This window comes from Tachypleus tridentatus, chromosome 7 (genome assembly GCF_004210375.1).
Source record: "Tachypleus tridentatus isolate NWPU-2018 chromosome 7, ASM421037v1, whole genome shotgun sequence".
In the NCBI taxonomy this organism is placed as follows: Eukaryota; Metazoa; Arthropoda; class Merostomata; order Xiphosura; family Limulidae; genus Tachypleus; species Tachypleus tridentatus.
In genome coordinates, this window is record NC_134831.1 from 178,957,610 (window position 1) to 178,976,486 (window position 18,877).

The 18,877-nt window shown below is 37.1% G+C and overlaps 1 protein-coding gene across 4 annotated transcripts in view; it reads right to left on the minus strand.

The window, feature by feature from the left end:
- The window catches only part of LOC143257369 (leucine zipper putative tumor suppressor 2 homolog), a 43,842-nt gene extending 42,511 nt beyond the window's left edge, over nucleotides 1–1,331 (minus strand). Inside the window, exon 1 of one of the 4 annotated variants that reach the window (XM_076515938.1) lies at nucleotides 1,176–1,331. The gene's annotated coding sequence lies outside the window, so the exon portion shown is untranslated. Of the gene's footprint in view, nucleotides 1–1,084; nucleotides 1,149–1,175 lie in introns of those variants that run through there. The other 3 variants (XM_076515936.1, XM_076515939.1, XM_076515937.1) reach the window with 3 other exon arrangements.
- Between the last annotated feature and the right edge of the window lie 17,546 nt (nucleotides 1,332–18,877).

Genomic DNA, 18,877 nt, shown 5'->3' on the forward strand with positions numbered 1-18,877 from the left:
GAGCCAGCGAGGAGAAAAAAAATTGTGACATCTCCAGGAATACGTCCAGAACTGTTTAGGTTCAGTCTTCCATATTACCACATAATAACAGCTTATATTTTGTTATTTTCCTACTTAGCTTTAATATTGGACGTTTTAAATTTAGTGATTTTTATAACTTTAATTTATCAATTTTGTAAAAAAGAAACAGTCAAAACAGCACTCGCCGCTTACACTGGTACTCTTAACCGAATAACGAGATTGAAACTTTTATAAAGCGTCCATAACTGAACATGTAGGCACGTTCGGCAGAATATCCCGGGTTCGAATCTAGGGCTTTGTGATCCGCACCTCGGAAAGCCAACCGAGCATTAGGACTCGCTAGGAGAGCCTGACAGGAAATGTTAACCGACGCACAAGCACAGACACAAGAAAGAAAAAACCTTTCGATCAAATATAGCACAGACACAAATTAAAACATTTGTTCAGTATACGTAAAACAAAGTCTGGACACGTTCCTTTGTTTCTTTTTACTTCAATCCTTCTAGGACGGTTTGTGACATCAGTGTTTCACTTTATGCAAGTAAATTGTTTCTCATGTCAACATGTTAACATAACGAAGCCTCAGTAGTTTGACGCCATCATATTACACAGTTAACCAGTAAACGAAAACTTTAGTTCCATATAATAAATACAACATTTATTCTAACTTTTAAACTACATTCCAAAGCTACATTTTTGTGTGTTTTCTTTGGGGGTGGGAGAGAAACTGGGTATTAAAAATACAACTTATTTCTACCTTTCTATCTTACTTAATATTATGTACAATTCGTGATGACGAGAAACCTACTTAAGTAAAAACGTAGCACAAGACGACTGGTATGGGTATTAACACTTTCACTAATAAAGCAGAGAACAAAATTTCGACCTTCTTAGGTCATCTTCAGGTTAACAAAAGTCGAAATGTTTTTCGCTGCTTTATTAGTAAAAGTTTTAATATCCATACCAGTCGTCTTGAAATACATTATGCTCAGTAGTTCCTAAATGCTATTAAAACACACGAAAATACTTTTTTTACGAATCGAAAGAAAATTACTGAACTTACCTGTTTACGTTTCATTAGCAATCAATACCTGTATAATATTAAATATAACATCGAAATATGTAGTTACCAAATCAAATAGTAAAATTAGTACCTCAGATGGGCGTCTTTTATAGAAAACAACGATAAAAACCCACTTCAACAGGCTGTTGGAAAACAAAAATAAGCAAAATAAATTACAATAACGAAGGTTTGTGGAGTTATTTCTCAACACAACACTCAAGGACTAAACCGACCACTTATCTAACCACACTCACCTCGTAGTCTATTATACCAGCATTCGTGATTGTACAGTAGAAGGTAAGTGCACGGGCGAACTCATGTCGTGAATAGGGGGGGCTTAATTCGAGAAGAACACCCATTTCATAATAATAATAAAGCAGCTCCTTCCAAAAATTTCTCGAAAATATTAGACACAGAACACAATCGTATAGAACTACGACGCTTTTGCTTAGGATATTTGAAGAAACACACACACACAAATGTGGAGCAAATCACGCCGCAAAACGAGTACAGAAACTTGTCTCATACACGAATATTTATAACCCAACCCTATTAATTAAAACAGTCTTACGTCAGGAAAAGACATTTCTTTAGTTTTTGGTTTTGAAATTTCGCGCAAAGCTACTCAAGGGCTATCTACGCTATTCTTTCCCAATTTAGCAGTGTACAACTAGAAGAAAGCAGCTAGTCATCACCAGCCCCTGCCAAATCTTGGGCTATTGCTTTACCAATGAATAGTGGGATTGGCCGTTACATTATAACGCACCCACGGCTGAAAGGGCGAGTATTTTTGGTGTGATGGGATTCGAACCCGCAACCCTCGGATTATGATTCGAGTGCCCTAATCACCTGGCCATGCCGAACCTAATTGAACTAAGATCAAATTTGCACGAGGGCTATCTGCGTCAGACGTCCCTAATTTAGCAGTGGGAAGGCTACTCTTTTACAACGAATAGTGGAATTTTCCCTAATATTATAACGTCCCACGGCTAAAAATCCAGCATGTTTGGGATGACAGGGATGGGATTCGAACCCTCAACCCTCAGATTATGATGTCGAGCACCCTAACCACCTGGCCATGGGGAAGGGGTCCCCTTTGGTATTAAAATATGGACTGACTTAACTTCTATAGGACGTAAATTTAAAAAGTTTAGAACATTAATAGAGTTGTAATGTTTCACCGAAACATTATGCTTACATAACATATCTTTGACGTTGTTTGTGCTAGCTCCTTTCCCTGTTTGTTGGTACGTTAGAGTTTATTTATATCTTAAAGAGCCTAAAGATGCTGACCACTGGCCACAGTGTTTTTCATCTTTAATCTGTATTCTGTGCTGCTTAATTCTACCAAACAAGAACGGGTCGAGGCGTGGTTAGTGTCCCCGTACTGTGAATTCAAGAGTTCACGGTTCAAGACTCGTCGCACTATTCGATCAAACAAGATCTGAATATGATTACTGCTGATTAGCAGTCTTTCTTCTAGTCTGTCAGTTCAAAATTAGGGACAGCTATACGCATATTTCAGAAACAAAACAAGGAAAAAGTATAAAAATATCTTAAACTCAAAAGCAAAATAACAAATTTATATAAATTAAGTTTGGAGTATCGAGAAATTTAGTTTTCACTAAATCTTGATTTAATAAAGTGACCAGACTTTTTTTTAGTAGTTATTGTGGAACAGCTCAAAACAAGTGGGCCCGGCAAGGCCAGTTGGTTAAGGCACTTGACTCTTTATCAGAGGTTCGTGGGTTTGAATGACCATCACACCAAATATATTCGCCCTTTCAGCGTTATAATGTGACGGTCAATCCCATTATTCGTTGGTAAAAGAGTAGCCCAAGAGTTGGCGGTAGTGGTCATGAATAACTGCCTTCCCTCTAGTCTTACACTGCTAAATTAAGGACGGCTAGCACAGATAACTTTCGTGTAGTTTTACGCAAAATTAAAAAAAAAAACAACTAAACGCCGCAGCCTCTAATTTTAAACTATTGACCAGAGGAAAGAACCCCGCTTCCCCCAAAAATAAAAAAACTTGAAACTTGAAATCAGAGACAAGAGCTGGGGTGTCCTGGTTTTTCGCTTCAGAAATCTGGTCACCATTATTTTTATAACATGAAGCTCAGTCCAGCGAAGCTGCTGGTGAAAAACTGAGGTTCATATGCTTCTCTTTAACCATGGCATAGCGGCTCACAGAATGGCTCTGAGTTTGTTTTTGTTGTTGTTTCTGAGTGCCACCTTTTGATCGATATGAGATGTAATTAAAGTTTTGAATCTAGGAGGTCAAACTCTTTCGGCTGATGTATTTGACTACTCCCAAGGTCCGATAGATTAAGTTATTTTAATCCTACCTAAAAAAATTTCTATTTCAGGGTAGAGATTGTGATGACTAATGAAATCAGGTTGATTCTACACGCGTCCCACGCTTCCTATTTGTGGTACACAAACATATAACTAATGAAACGAAAAAAAAAAAGTTTCACAGATAAAAGACTTTCAAGTTCCGCGGCTATTGATGATTCCCTCTTGATTATTTTTTTCCTTAAAATAAAACTGACAAAACGTAATAAGCCGTACATGTAAAGAGGTTTGTTTTTGGTTTTTGAATTTCGCGCAAAGCTACTGAAGGGCGATTTGCGCTAGTCGTCCATAATATAGCAGTGTAAGACTAGAGAAAAGATAGTTAGTCAGCACCACCCACCTCCAGCTCTTGGGTTACTCTTTTACCAACGAATAGTGGGATTGACCGTAACATTATAACGCCTTAACCACCTGAAAGCCGAGCTCTCTGGAAAAGAAAACAAGACCAAACAAAAAGAACTCTTACAAGCTGAGTCAAACAAATAGGCCCGTAATCCAAGGATCGCGGGTTCGAATCCCGGTTGCACCAAACATGCTGGCCCTCCCAGCCGTGGAGGCGTTATAATGTGACGATCAATCTCACTTTTCGTTGGTAAAAGAGTAGTCCAAGAGTTGGCGGTGGGTGGTGCTGACTAGCTGCCTTCCCTCTAGTCTTACACTGCTAAATTAGGCACGGCTAGCACAGATAGCCTTCGAGTAGCTTTGCGCGAAATTCAAACACAAACTCCAAACGAATAACCCGATAAGATGCGCTCCCCTAGTGTTAGATATTTTAATTACCCAAATACTCGGAAATACTATTTGTTGTTAAGCGCAAAAGCCACATAATAGATTACCTGTGTTGTTCCTATCGCTGGTATCGAAATCTGACTTTTAGCGTTATAAGTTTCGTGAACTACCGCTGAGCTACAAGGAGGTGAGGACAGAAATATTTGACTTTTAAATGAAATTATTCATTTTGACTTGCCAGAGTTTCGCATTAAAAACCGGTGGTTTCAAGCTGGCCCTAACTATAACGAGGCCAACTTGGTTGGGTGTCTCGTCTATAACACGTAGATTCCCGAAAGTTGACGTTCCATAGTGCACGGGTTAAAAAGCAAAATTAAAAAAACAAACAAAACCTAATCAGCTGAGTATGGAAATAGCCTCGAATTATTTCATAAAAAGACAGAAATTAATTTCGTATCGTAAATTTAAATAGGTCAATGCAAGGCTCGTGCCACTATGTGTCTTTAATTCATGGAAGTTGCTACATTAATGTTTCTATTTCTCATCTATGATGTTACAGCTAACCCTAAAAGCGAGGAATCGCCACAATCTCCTTTACCCTACCTTCCGATAGAACTTGGGCCACTCATTTATTAACAAATGGTGGGATTGACCAACACATAATAACGATTCCACGGCTGAAAGAGCGAGCATATTTGGTGTGAGGAGGATTGGAATCCGCTACTCTTAGTTTACGAGTCGAGTGCCTTGACCACCTGGCCATGCCGGGCCCCGATTACGTATATTATTATAAATCATATCATTAAACTTAGTAACTTGTTTTATGTTTTACAAAACGCGCCAGTAAAACTACACCTTCTCTTGAAACACCGGTGAAACCAGATAAAATGTTTGTCTACATTGAATAAAACACTTCAGTGAAATAATTATATATCTTCTCCAGGTTAATGAAACCGGTTATACGTTTTCCTTAAATTATACAAAACATGTCTGTAAAACTGGTTATGCAATTTCTCATGTTACATGCATTTTGACTGTAACACATAGTATATACGTTATTATTTTTATCTCAAGCGTCTATTTCAATATCTAATTTTGTGTGAATACAAACACACAAGCACGTATATATACATACATAAGTTGAATTTGTAATATAAAAACGATTATAGAGCGTTATAAGTTACGTCGTTACAGTTCAATTGCTATGTCCTTAATGTAAAATGCTACGTCGTAAGTATATAACTTTCAAAGCATTCCCGTCTTCCCTGCATGCTTTCCATAGTCCGCCAGCGTTTGAGGACGACAGGTTCCCTACACCTATTTCAGCGGTCTCATCACGTTATCTTCGTACATGGACTAGTATTTTTATTTAGTTAGTTCGTTTTTATAATAAAGTTAGATTGGGCTATCTGCTGTGTCCACCATGAGGAACTGAACATTAGACCTTAACGTTTTTTAATCCGTAAACTTACCGCTGTTCTCACGGGGAACATTTTCTTTATCGATAAACAATGCTATAACAGATATCTAATAGTAACCGTCTACAATATTTTTAGTGTGATACAAAAGTAAATGATTCATAAATTCAAATTAAGTACCAAATTAGTAACTGAAGTAGCCCACCAACTTGGTAACGCAATGATAACCTTCAGGGCTTCTAACACTAGAAATTCAAGGTTTAATATTCGCGTTTAGTAACATAGCATAAATAGCTCAGTGTACATTTTCCCATCTGAAACAAACAAATAAACAACCAGCAATAACATATATAAACTGACACATCGATTTGCACGAGGAAGTATACATACTGTAAACAGCGGATACCGTTTAGCTCAAACTGCAAATATTTTAAGTAAAAAAGTCGCAAACAATCGCATAATTTTTAATTGGCTCATGATGTCATTGGGGTTGAAAAGCATTACAAGCCCTGACGTCTCTAATAAGTTTATACGTTGTCTTTTAAGGTGTCTTTTTGTCAAGACATTGCCTTCTTCCTGAAACTAAGTCCGTTGTAATGATGTATTTCTCTATGACAACTGATATATCAGCATCTATACAAAACTACATTTTTTAATATTTCTCATAAACTATGTCAATAATCTAAACACAAATTATGTTAACGATATTATTATGTCGTAATTTATGATCCATTGATTTAATATGATTCAGTTTCTCAGATGTCATTAGTTTAAAAGAATATTGAAAGGGTGACGAATCTTGACAATAATTTACGGACTTGTAACTCTAAAATCCGGGGTTCGATTCTCTGCGGTAGACAGATTTTTGTATCTTTGTTCCGAAACAACCAAAGAAATAAAGACTTGCATTTGTTTATCATTATTAAATAGTCTTAAAGGTTTCTATCCTTGACCCCTAAATAACCAACTACCTTCTAAGATATGTCACTGTCCATCTATGTCAGAAACCTTGTTATGAGGTCGCTGTTTATTTTCAAACGGTCACACTTTTAACATATACTACCCAATCCAAATATCGTGACAATAAATTCGAAATGCGAGTATCATTTCTGAACATGGAACAAACCATGTTATCTGCCCTCCATTACTTAGATGAGCTATTTCAATTTTTTTATACGCTGAATTGGTTGGTTGTTGTTAAGCGCAAAGCTGTACAACGGGCTATCTGTGCTCTGCCCACCACGGATATTGATATCTGGTTTTTAGCGTCCTTAGCCTAAATACCTGCCGCTAAGCCATAGGAGGGGGAAGGGAGGTTCGTTCTCGTGTCCCTGGTTGTTGTTTCTTTACGTTATATCGTTTTACCTTTTAAATCAGAGAAGAGAAAAAAAACAAACTATTCTTTAACTTCCTGGATGCTATAGTGTTTTACAAATAATGTCATGTGTTGACTTCAAGACAGGTGATCCACCTTCGTAGCTGTATTTAATACACATCATGACCACTCTAGTAGCGTCGTGATATCAACCAAAAATGTGAAACATTTAAAGTATGTACATGAATAACCAGCGTGGGGTGTGGGGAAATCCTTCTGGAGTGACGAAACTGAGGTTCTCCACCCTTGACCCCAGGTTTAACCGACCTCCCAGAAGAGATCCTAGTAAGTCTCAGAAGTCAAGTATTTGTTAAAGGAAATTATCTTTAAACTTCTTACTTTGTAAAACCTGTAGACTTCTGACTGTCTTCGTCGGTCAACCGGTCCTGTTTAACAACAACTGATTTCCAGACCTTGGCAGCCGAGCAGAATGTACTTTTACGGTCTTTAAATTACTTTGCGTGCTACCACTGGGGTTCCTAAACCTTCACTATGATTGAGGTCTCCATTAACCGATGGATCTTTAGATACTAATGCATGAAAGAAGAGTTTATCTAAATGTGACGGATTTACACACTGAGGTAGGGTTATTGTTCTTCGAGATAAAAGCCCCCCCCCACTCAGAATGCTGTTGTTTTTCTAGATAAAAGTTCCCTTCCAATAGTTGTTGTTTTCTTGGTAAAAGCTCCCCTCAGAAGGTTGCTGCTTTTATACACAAAAGCCCCTCTCTAAAGGATGTTGTTTTTCTAGATAAAAACTCCCCTCAGAAGGTTGTTGTTTTTCTAGATAAAAGCCCCCACTCAAAAGGATGTTTTTCTAGCGCAAAACTATACGATTTAATGCGTTATCTGCAACCTGTCTACCACGGGGGGATTGATAACCGGATTTTTGAGTTATCAGACCTTAAACGTATAGATGAAAATATCGTGTTATAATCGTATGTATATATTTTATGCGTCAGAAAATATACACATATTTATATGTATGTATATATATATGTTGTTCGTCCGTCCGTCCGTCTGTGAGTCTTAAAGTGAGAATATTTATTTCTTGCAGAGATGACCAACTCTACAATGCCATTATTTTCATATCCAATAAAGTTCACACTGACCCTTACTGAGAAAGTTTGTGTTTTTTGTCTGTTACTACACTAAATGTAACAAATAACAACACCGGGTGAAAACCCTCATTTTATATGTTTGGTTTGGTTTCTTTTGAATTTCGCGCAAAGCAACTCGAGGGCTATCTGCGCTAGCCGTCTCTAATTTAGCAGTGTAAGACTAGAGGGAAGGCAGCTAGTCATTACCACCCACCGCCAACTCTTAGGCTACTTTTTTTTTACCAACGAATATTGGGATTGACCGTCACTTTATAATATAACGCCCCCACGGCTGAAAAGGCGAGCATGTTTGGTCCGACGGGGATTCGAACCCGCGACCCTCAGATTACAAACCAAACGCCTTAACCCACCTGGCCATGCCGGGCCTCGTTACCACAAAGAAAATAAATATCAGACGTACGTAGTGGCTTGTCAGTAAACTCCAAATGTCAAACGTCGAAATTTGAGGCGTGATTCCGGAGGTAAAAGGACGTTTATTGTGTAGCTTTGCGCTGTAACAAACAAACTAGCTTACTAAACGATGTACATACCATAGAATTCTGTCCTATTTCATATTTCTCCATATGCACGCCCTATAAAGCTATCCGCACGATCCACCCATGGGTGTAGTGTCCGTTTCAAATGCCAAAGTTCACGATATGGTGCTCAGTTTGTCAATGAACGCTGCATGATACCGGAATAAAATATTTCAAGTATGCTGTAAACATTAACACGTCTCTTTACCAGCGGATAAAAATCTAAACCTATTGTTTTTGACATATACTCAGGAGCTTAAAACAATAATAAAAGAAAACAATATAATCTCAAACCTTTGTTCTGTTTCGAAGCCAGAGACGAGGGGGGGTCAATAAATTGCAGCAAGTAATTTATGAAGAAAAGTTTGGAATCTTGTAAGATGTTAGTGTAACTACACCACACAAGTCTTGGCGTGAGGCTGTATATTGTGTTAGGATTTATGTGGCACCATTAGGTTTTCATCTCGAACTACTGTCTAACATATTCCTCTACATATATGTTTGCAAAGGAAAATTCCACAGTTTTTGTTTTCATGTTGAAAAGTGTGAAATGGAAAACGAGGACTTGGCGGTCGTTTCGTTTTTCTCAGTTTTCCTCATCTTTATAACGCTACGAACCGGGTTTCGATAACCGCGGTAGTAACAGCGCAGACAGTCAATTATGTAACTTTCTGTTTAACAGGATAACAAGCAAACGAATAAACCTTCTGATCGAATCAGGAACGGGCATGTCTGAATTTCAAAAATGGTCTCTGGATTTGGGTGGTTTTGAATTTCGCGCGCAGCTGCACCAGGGTTATTTGCGCTAGCGTCCCTAATTTAGCAGTGACAGACTAGAGGGAAGGCAACTGGTCGTCATAACCCACCGCCAACTCTTGAATTACTCTTTTTTCACAAACTAATAATGTGAATGGCTAAGCGTCACATCATAACGCACCCACGAATAAAGGGGCGAACTTGTTCAGTGACAAAGATTCGAACCCATGACCATTAGATTGCGAGTCGACCGCACTAACCATCAGACCATGACGGACCAGTTGGTCTTTCACCTAACCGATCGGCCTGTGCGTTGAATAAGGAGTTGTTAATTGAACTCGAGAAAGTGCGAAAATAATAATTAATACAATGCAACTGTTGCTGGAACCCAGTCGCTGTCAAATGTAATAAAAGTGATACGAGACAGCGAATAACCGTGGTGTGTCAAAAACTATCTAGCGCGAACGTCACGATTTGTTTGTTTCAGCGCAAAGCTACACAGTAAACTATTTGCATTGTGTAGTCGCAGGGATCGAACTTCAATGAATTAAACAGTGACAAAAAATAAATAAAAAAATAAAAATATGTTACAAACAAATCTCAAACCAAACAATCAAAATTCAATCGGACAAACGACATTCTTGTAGTTTTCTTAATAATTTGGTCAAGTATAATGATCGAGGTCCTCAAGACGCGTTGTAAAATTCTTCGGCAAATAATGACATGGGACTAGATGTAGTGTTGTTGGTTAACTGAAAATGAAAAATCCAGGGTTCGAGACATGGTGTTTATAAATATGTTACGTATTTCCAACTACGGGCGCGTTGTAACAGCGACAATCACTCCTGTTGTTCTATTCATAAATTCAGATTAAGAGTTCTCGTGGGACCGGTACTGCTGACAAGCTGATTTTTTTTCCTACCAGTAGTTCAAAATTAAGGTTATAGGGGTCTGTGACCTCGCTGGTTAACTCCGTGCGCATAAGATTAAAAACTGCAATTACTGAGAAGTGATATGGCAAGGGTAAAAAAATTCTAATTAAAAGGATTAGGAAGTAGGAGTGGAAATACCAAGAAGTAAGGAAACAAGGTTGGAATGGATGGGATAATATTACAATTTTTGGTGATTTCTGACACGTAGCGACCTCAAAATGGATCGTGATCATCGTTCCGTCTATTACTACTTTGTTTGCTTTTCGTACATGATAATTAAATACTTTTACTATTCCTGAGGAGAAAACTCAAGATTAAAGTTGAGGTTTGATCCTACAACCCCGGAACAATGTGAGACATTACAGGTTTCTAAGTTTGCCCCAAGTTCAAACTAATTAACGAGTAACTATGGTAACGGCTGAAGCAGCGTTGGCCCGGTATGAACAAAAGCGCATATTCAACGTTTGGCACCGGAACGTTCTACAAATTCTGTATCACTGCATGCATATTACAAAAAATAATAAAATAAAAAAGATAATATAGATGTTGCACTTTTCCGTGATCCTCTTTCCAGGGGATACAGACCACCTCGGCCCTATTTCTTAACTTAATAAAAAAATATCTCGAAACACTATTAAGTTGATCAAAACAATTTTGAAATTGAGAAAAAAAATACAATATAGAACCACCATACACAAATGGTATACAATTAATTAATAGAAATGATTTGCTCGTGAACCATATTATTTATAGTTCTTCCCCCCCCCCCCAACAGCTATACAATTAATACTTGATTATTTTAATTAATGAATCATTGCTATTTCAATTTTTTATTACTATTATCATCTTAACCAGTAATATCAAAGACGGAGATGAGTAAACTCGTCTACTTATTGCGTATCAAGAAAGTTAATTTTGGTACAAGTTACGTGGCGCTACCTTGTGGCATAACCTAAACATCGGGAATCTCCTCGAAATTTTCTATTTTTCTATTACTTAATTAAGCTGACGTTAATGAAATAGGACTTGTCTTAAGCCTAACAGTGGCGTTCTACAGAGTGACCCAAAGGTAAATTAGACCCACTGCGACAGCACACTATGTTGTACATTAATATGAAATAGACGACAACGAAAACAACGACTTTATTGCTGACAATAAATAAGCTATACAAAGGCTATCAGCGCTGTCAATCCCTAATTTTGAAGCGATGAACTAGAGGGAATACAATTAGTGAAGCCACCCACCGCCAACTCTTGGGCTACTCTTTGCCAAGGTATAGTAAAATTAGCCGTCACATTATAACGCTCCCACAGGTGAGAGATCAGGCATATTCGGCGACGTGTTTCGATCCAGAGACACAAAGATTGCGAGTCGAGCGCCTTAACAAGCAAATCATGTTAGCTCACTCTATAATTCAACGTATTATTTTAGTATTTCGAATATTGCACACTAGATGGCACTACATAACACTTGTTGAAACTTTTGAGAAATAAATGAGGATTATATTTAATATCATTTTTCTTTAACCTTTCGTTAAATTCGATAAATTTTGGAGCTGAAGAACCGAGTTCGAATCCATGGAATACCACAAAATATTTCTGTCACTTTAAACTGTTTATAAGTTATAAGACAACAGTCAATCCCTTAATGAGGATGGTGGGTGATAGGGTACTGCAATTTGATTGACTTATTCACTAAAATTAAGCAGAAAGCTACGCAATTCCATCTGTGCCATCATGGGTAAAGAAACCCAGTGTTTAACGGGTCTGATTGAGTCCGCAAACATACCACTGTGGCTCTAGGGAGCAGGGTGCTGCGGATTGGCTGCTTTCCCTCAAGTCAGTTGCTGAAAATTAGAACGACGATAGATGACGCTAAAAGCTTTGCCGTAACTACAAAATAGAAATTATAGCTTATGTACAAAGCGTTTTGAGCATCATATAGCGGTACAAGCCTTAAATCGGCATACGTGATCAATCCAGAAAGGATAAATATTTCATCTTCTTAACAAATTTACTAGCGACATTTTGTCTTCAATTTTAGGCGATAGATGACGCAAGCGTTGTTTGTTATACCATATACTACACAAGCTAACCCGACTCTGCTTAACTTCAAAAGTCACAAATATAATTGTTTGTGGGTTCGTAAATTCGTTGGTTACGGAACTTCTGATAACATAAATGAAATATGAACTTAAATAGCATCAATATTGCAATCAATCTATTCAATTTCTGTGGGGCCCTGTCCTATATGTATTTAACACACACACACAAAAATCAACCAATTTTTTTAGTCAGTTCTTCACACAATTATTAAATCTAAAGCAACATGTGGAACTGACTGGCAGCGTTACCTAGTGGACCAAATGTAATTTCATTGACTTACAACACTAAAATCTGGGGTTTGATTCTCCTTAGAGAAAAGAGCGCAGATAGCCTATTGTTTAGCTTCTGGTTGAACAAAAAAAAGGCTTAGTTGAAAGTGAACAGTTTGAGATAAGTCGGTAAGTTTAGGGTTAATGGTCTTAAAACTTATTTTCTTCTGAAGGTGGATGGTGTACCTATGCTTTTAACAATCACGTGTCAGCGGAAATCATTTCAACTTAAATTTGTTTACCTCAACAAATATAAACAATGCGAGAGTTTATGGTTGTAGCCCCGTTGCTGAAAAAAAAACGCGCTCCACAAATCAGGACTGTGGTTACGATATAAGAGGGACTGTCAAGTCCTACTTTTTTTTATCAAACAAGAGTGAGCAATGACAGTGGGGGTTTGTTGAATAGCTGCCTTCCTCAAGCCCACCGTTTCAAAACTAAGGCATCGTTTTTGTGTAGCTCTGAGCGAAAATCTGAAACCAAGAACTAAACAAATTGTCTGTTTGTTGAATTTTGCCCAAAACGTCGCGAAGACTATTTGAAAGAAGAGGGTTAGTTAACAGAACGCACTGTCACCTCTCGTGCTCGATTTATTCTCGTCAGATTGTCTCTTTTATCTGTCACTCACGAGGTCTGGCATGACCAGGTGGGTTCAGGCGTTCGACTCGTAATTTGAGGGTCACGGTTTCGCAAACATGCTCGCCCTTTCAGGACGTTATAATATTACGGTCAATCTTACTATTCATTGGTAAAAGAGTAACCTAAGGATTGACGGCAAGTGGTGGTGACTAGCTGCCTTCCCTTTATTATTATGCTGTTATAGTATGGACAACTATCGTATATAGTCCTCGTGTAGCTTTGTGCGAGATTAAAAACAACAAACCAGTCCTATGTAACGAGTGTAAATCTTAATTCTGTACAATTTGATTCAGTTCATATTTCTGTACAAAATCAGCGAGGTTACTAGACTTCTATTCGTGTAATCTGTCTTACTTCATTACCTCAATATAAACAATACTTTATTTATCTTAAAATACCTGTCTGTTTATCCAAAGTGTCATATTATACGTTTTCCATACGTTACTTAACACAAAGATATACGTATATTCTTAGCTATAACATAAAGATAAATCTATCCTTCTGATAACTCGTGTGACCAATTTTCAAACTATTTCTCTTTCTATTCACCTACGTATTTACTTCTCTATTCAATGTGTCATATTATAGGCTTTCTAAATTTTTACATTCTAACCTATACAACCCTATATTTCTTCACAAAACTAAATATACCTCTGCTTCTAGTAACTCAGATATGTAAAACAAACCTACATTATTAATTGTTTCGGTCTCAGAAATAAAAGTCTGTTTGTTTTGTTATTATGCACAAGGACTATTTGTACTCTGCTCACCACGGGTGTCGAAACCCGGTATCCAGCATACCGCTGTGCCACTAGGGGGCAGAATAAAAGTTAAGGGAATGTCTTATCTCGAACTAGAATTTCATTTCTTTGTTATTTCAAGCCGTAGATGTAAACTACATGAATCGTTACAGTTTATTCTACAAAATAAATTAATATTAAGAATCCTTTCTTCGTTTCAGAAGAAGTAAAGGACGGGCTATCTGTGCATAGCCCTATACATAAGGGCTATCGGCACATAGCCATATAAGCAAGGGCTATCTTCACCAGCCGTCCGTAATTTTCGACTTATAAACTAGAAATTGGTTCTCACTCTTATAAATCATCCACTGTTCCAAAGAGCGGAATGCACGTAGTGGCAGTGGGCTGCGAACAATTAGCTCTCGGTTTCACAGTCTGGAATGCCAATCACTAAACCATACCTGGTCAGTCATGTAGAATTAATAATTATTGGTATATAAACTGTCGTAAACCATTACATGACTAGTTGCTTTTTCTCTAGTCTATATATTCAAAACTGTGGAGGGTAATGTGCAGAAGGCCCTTGTGTACAGCTTTTATCAAAATTTCTGGATAAAAGTAACAATTATTTCTCTAATTTTTAAACGATTAACGTGCTACTTCGTGCGTGACCAGTCAGACGTCTCTTTTAACGTCCACAAATTTAAATCTATCAAACTTACGAACACTCACGAATTGACTGAACAGTTGAGACATCCGACTAATAAACTAATGAAGCAAAAACAAACAAACAAACTTGTAATTTCAATAATATTTTCTTATTATTCTATTCTTTATTTTGTTGAACTTTCCAGAAGGATTGAGACGAGTACGAAACGTATAGAATAAGGCTTAGCGAGCGACGGAGCAATAACTATATTAAACGTTTGGTTCAGACAGACGATTGTGGTGTGTGTTTGGATCAATATTTTATGGTATATTTCACCAACTTCGTATGGTCTTCGACAACACATATTATGTATGCAACGATATCGTTTTTGTTTAAGTATTCCTTTTCACGCGAGCACTGTGTTCCGAGGTCTCAGTTAAAGCTGTGATGGAGAAATACGTTATCCAAATTATATTTAAATAAAGTGTTCCTAAACATTGTTTAGGGACATTATTGGGTACTGCAAAACCAACAATAGTTGTACTAATGTAAAATATTATAATCATTGTGTGCTGTTAAACCAACAATACTGTTGCGCTCATGTAAAATATTATAATCATTGTGTGCTACTCAATCGACAATAAAGTTGTACTAATGTAAAATATTACAGTTAAAGCTGTGATGGAGAAATAGGTTATCCAAATTATATTTAAGTAAAGTGTTCCTAAACAATGTTAACTCACTTCATCTTTACATATTCATCCCGAAACGATTTTTAATCATAAAAGTCCTATGGGCCTCTGATCCCAAAACACTGTTAATCTTTCCAGTTCTGAGGGAACTGAGCCCAAAACACTATCTAATCCAGTGAGTTACCGATGGCGAAACGCTTTTTAATCCTTTCGCTTCAGTTGGAACTGATCCGAAAACGCTCTTTAATCCTGACGGATCATCCTGAATGTACATTTCCAGTTCAGATTTAAACTTTTGTTTGTATTTTAATAATATTTTTTTCTCTAGCACAACTGTATTGTTGATTAAACAGCACACAATGATTATAATATTTTACATTAGCACAACTGTATTGTTGATTAAGCAGCACACAATGATTATAATATTTTACATTAGCACAACTGTATTGTTGATTAAGCAGCACACAATGATTATAATATTTTACATTAGCACAACTGTAGTGTTGGTTTAGTAGCACACAATTATTATAATATTTTACAGGAGCGCAACAGTGTTGTTGGTTGAGCAGCACACAATTATTGTAATATTTTACATTAGTACAACTTTATTGTCGATTGAATAGCACACAATGATTATAATATTTTACATGAGCGCAACAGTATTGTTGGTTTAACAGTACACAATGATTATAATATTTTACATTAGTACAACTGTATTGTTGGTTTAGCAGTACACAATAATTGTAATATTTTACATTAGTACAACTGTATTGTTGGTTTAGCAGCACACAATGATTATAATATTTTACTCTAGTACAACTGTATTGTTGGTTTAGCATTGCACAATGTTACTTAATTTATTTGATGAAATAAAAGTTCAAAGTCCTTCATCGTGTCTCCAGACATTTGATTGTTTGTTGTTAAGTGTAAAACTGCACTATGGATTATCTGTAGTCTGCCCCTAGTAGGTGCATAAACGGACATTTAACATTCTAAGTCCTGAGCTTTATATAGCCACCGGTGGCTAATAGTCTGAACAGTAAACAACGGACATCCATTTTTTAGTTTTTATTTCGTATTTTCTAATCGAACAAGGAAGTTATAGAAGTCAATATGTCACACAGAGGAATAATCACATACAAATGTTTCTTTCTTTAGTGGAAACTCCCAACATTACAGAAATGTCCTGGTACTTCACACGAAATCTTCTTGTAAATGTTATCTTAAACCAATTTTTGATTTTTTCTTATTATTAATTAGCCTTCTGAACACTTTGTATGTAACTCGATTTTGCAGCAAGGACCGTGTCAGTTTTGGAGAGTTTTAGTGTCAGTTTTGGAGAGTCTTAGTGTCAGTTTTGAAGAGTCTTAGTGTGAGGTTTGAAGAGTTTTGGAGAGTCTTAGTGTCAGTTTTGAAGAGTCTTAGTGTCAGTTTTGGAGAGTTTTAGTGTCAGTCTTGGAGTGTCTTAGTGTCAGTTTTAGAGAGTCTTAGTGTCAGTTTTGGAGTATTTTAGTGTCAGTTTTGGAGAGTCTTAGTGTTAGGTTTGGAGTTTTGGAGTGTCTTAGTGTCAGTCACTTTGGAGAGTTTAGTGTGAGGTTTGAGTGTCTTAGTGTCACTTTTGGAGAGTCTTAGTGTCACTTTTGGAGAGTCTTAGTGTGAGGTTTGAAGAGTCTTAGTGTCAGTTTTGGAGTGTCTTAGTGTCAGTTTTGGAGTGTCTTAGTGTCAGTTTTGGAGAGTCTTAGTGTCAGGTTTGGAGTGTCTTAGTGTCAGTTTTGGAGAGTCTTAGTGTTAGGTTTGGAGAGTTTTAGTGTCAGTTTTGGAGTGTCTTAGTGTCAGTTTTGGAGAGTCTTAGTGTCAGGTTTGGAGTGTCTTAGTCCAGTACCCTAGGAAGCAGCGAGGTGGGTGGGGTTGAGAACACCTTTAAATCTGCGCCAATGGAAATGTATCAAAATTTTAAAAAATAATAAGAGAAGAGGCAGACTAATTTATAATATTAAATCTATAAACCAATATCTTCCAAAGCTCTGAGACGAACCTTGGACTCTGGCACTAATGGATACTTCTTTATAGCACATAAATCTTTTCCTCAACCCTTCTTTAATTCTCCTCGTGCACAGGGGAGTTCCTAGGATTACCAGCGCTTTAGTTCTTAGAGTGAATAGAACAAATATTACGTATTAAATTTGTTTTATATATAAGTGTCAACTCCTTTGTTGTCTGATATCTTATTCAATGTTGTATTTTTGCCCACACACACGAGACTCAACATATATATACATATTTATACGAATATTGACTTCACACATGAAAAGCTAGTATAATAAATAAACCACGGTAAATCGACAATTTCAAACTACTTTTTCTCTGACACCGCAATGCACCAGAAGCAAACCAATAGCCATTGTCTTCGGTAAACCGTGCACGTGCACAACGCGGAGAAATCTCATTTGCTTGTACGTCATTGGTCGAAAGTTCGCTCGCTCCGCGTTCGAGGCTTACGTGTGTGCGTGACTTTCGCCAGAAATAATATTCTATTTGTTGTTGATTTCTAAACCATGTAATCAAAATTTTATCGAAATATATGCAATGTGTAATGATAAAAAAGTCGAAAATGTAAGCTATTTAATTGACGTGTTACGTTACCTAGTATCTAGTTGTAAATAATCAAAACTAAAGCGATTGGTTTCGTTCCACTACCGCCATCGTTGGAGTGTCTGTACTAGACTCCTGGCGGTACGAATGTTTGAAAATGTATTACCCGTTATTGAAAAAGTAATAAGCCAAAGTAGGCACAAAATGTTGACTACTTCGATGAACGCTGTATGAATTGTCAACTATAATAGGTCAAATAAATTGATAATATATATATTTATGCAAGGTTCTGTAACAGGATCGGTTGATTATTGGTCAGTTTCGGCGAATCCTACCCATTACTCTGTCAAACGATCTTTTAAGTAGCAGCAAAACTGGCTCGATTATAATCAAGACATGAATATCATTGAATTAACATTGACGCTGTTGACGTCAATCACAGCTACATTTTCACTTAGTGACACCATTGTTCGTAAACTTTTCAAGGTTAGCAAAAGTTAGATGTTTTCCACGGATAACGTGAGCGATAGCTGAACATTTACTGTTAACTAATTTTATTACAGACAGATGGCAGGACCATAGCTATACTGTATATTTTGTTTAAGTACTTATTGCTTTGTTTCATTTCAAGAGAAGCGTAGAGATATACAATGGGTTGGTTGTCTGTGCTCTGCCCACTACGAATATTGAAATATAGTTTCTGGCGTTGTAAGGCTGCAGATATATCGTTGTGCCACTAAAAGGGGGCTTGTTGTGGCTGTTTTAACCCAAATGATGCACAACGACTATCTGCGCTGTTAAAAACAGATAATCTTCTCCTACAACGAATTAAAGACAGATAATCCTGTTCTACGACGTATTAAAGACTGTTGATCTTCTCCTACGACGTGTTAAAGACAGATA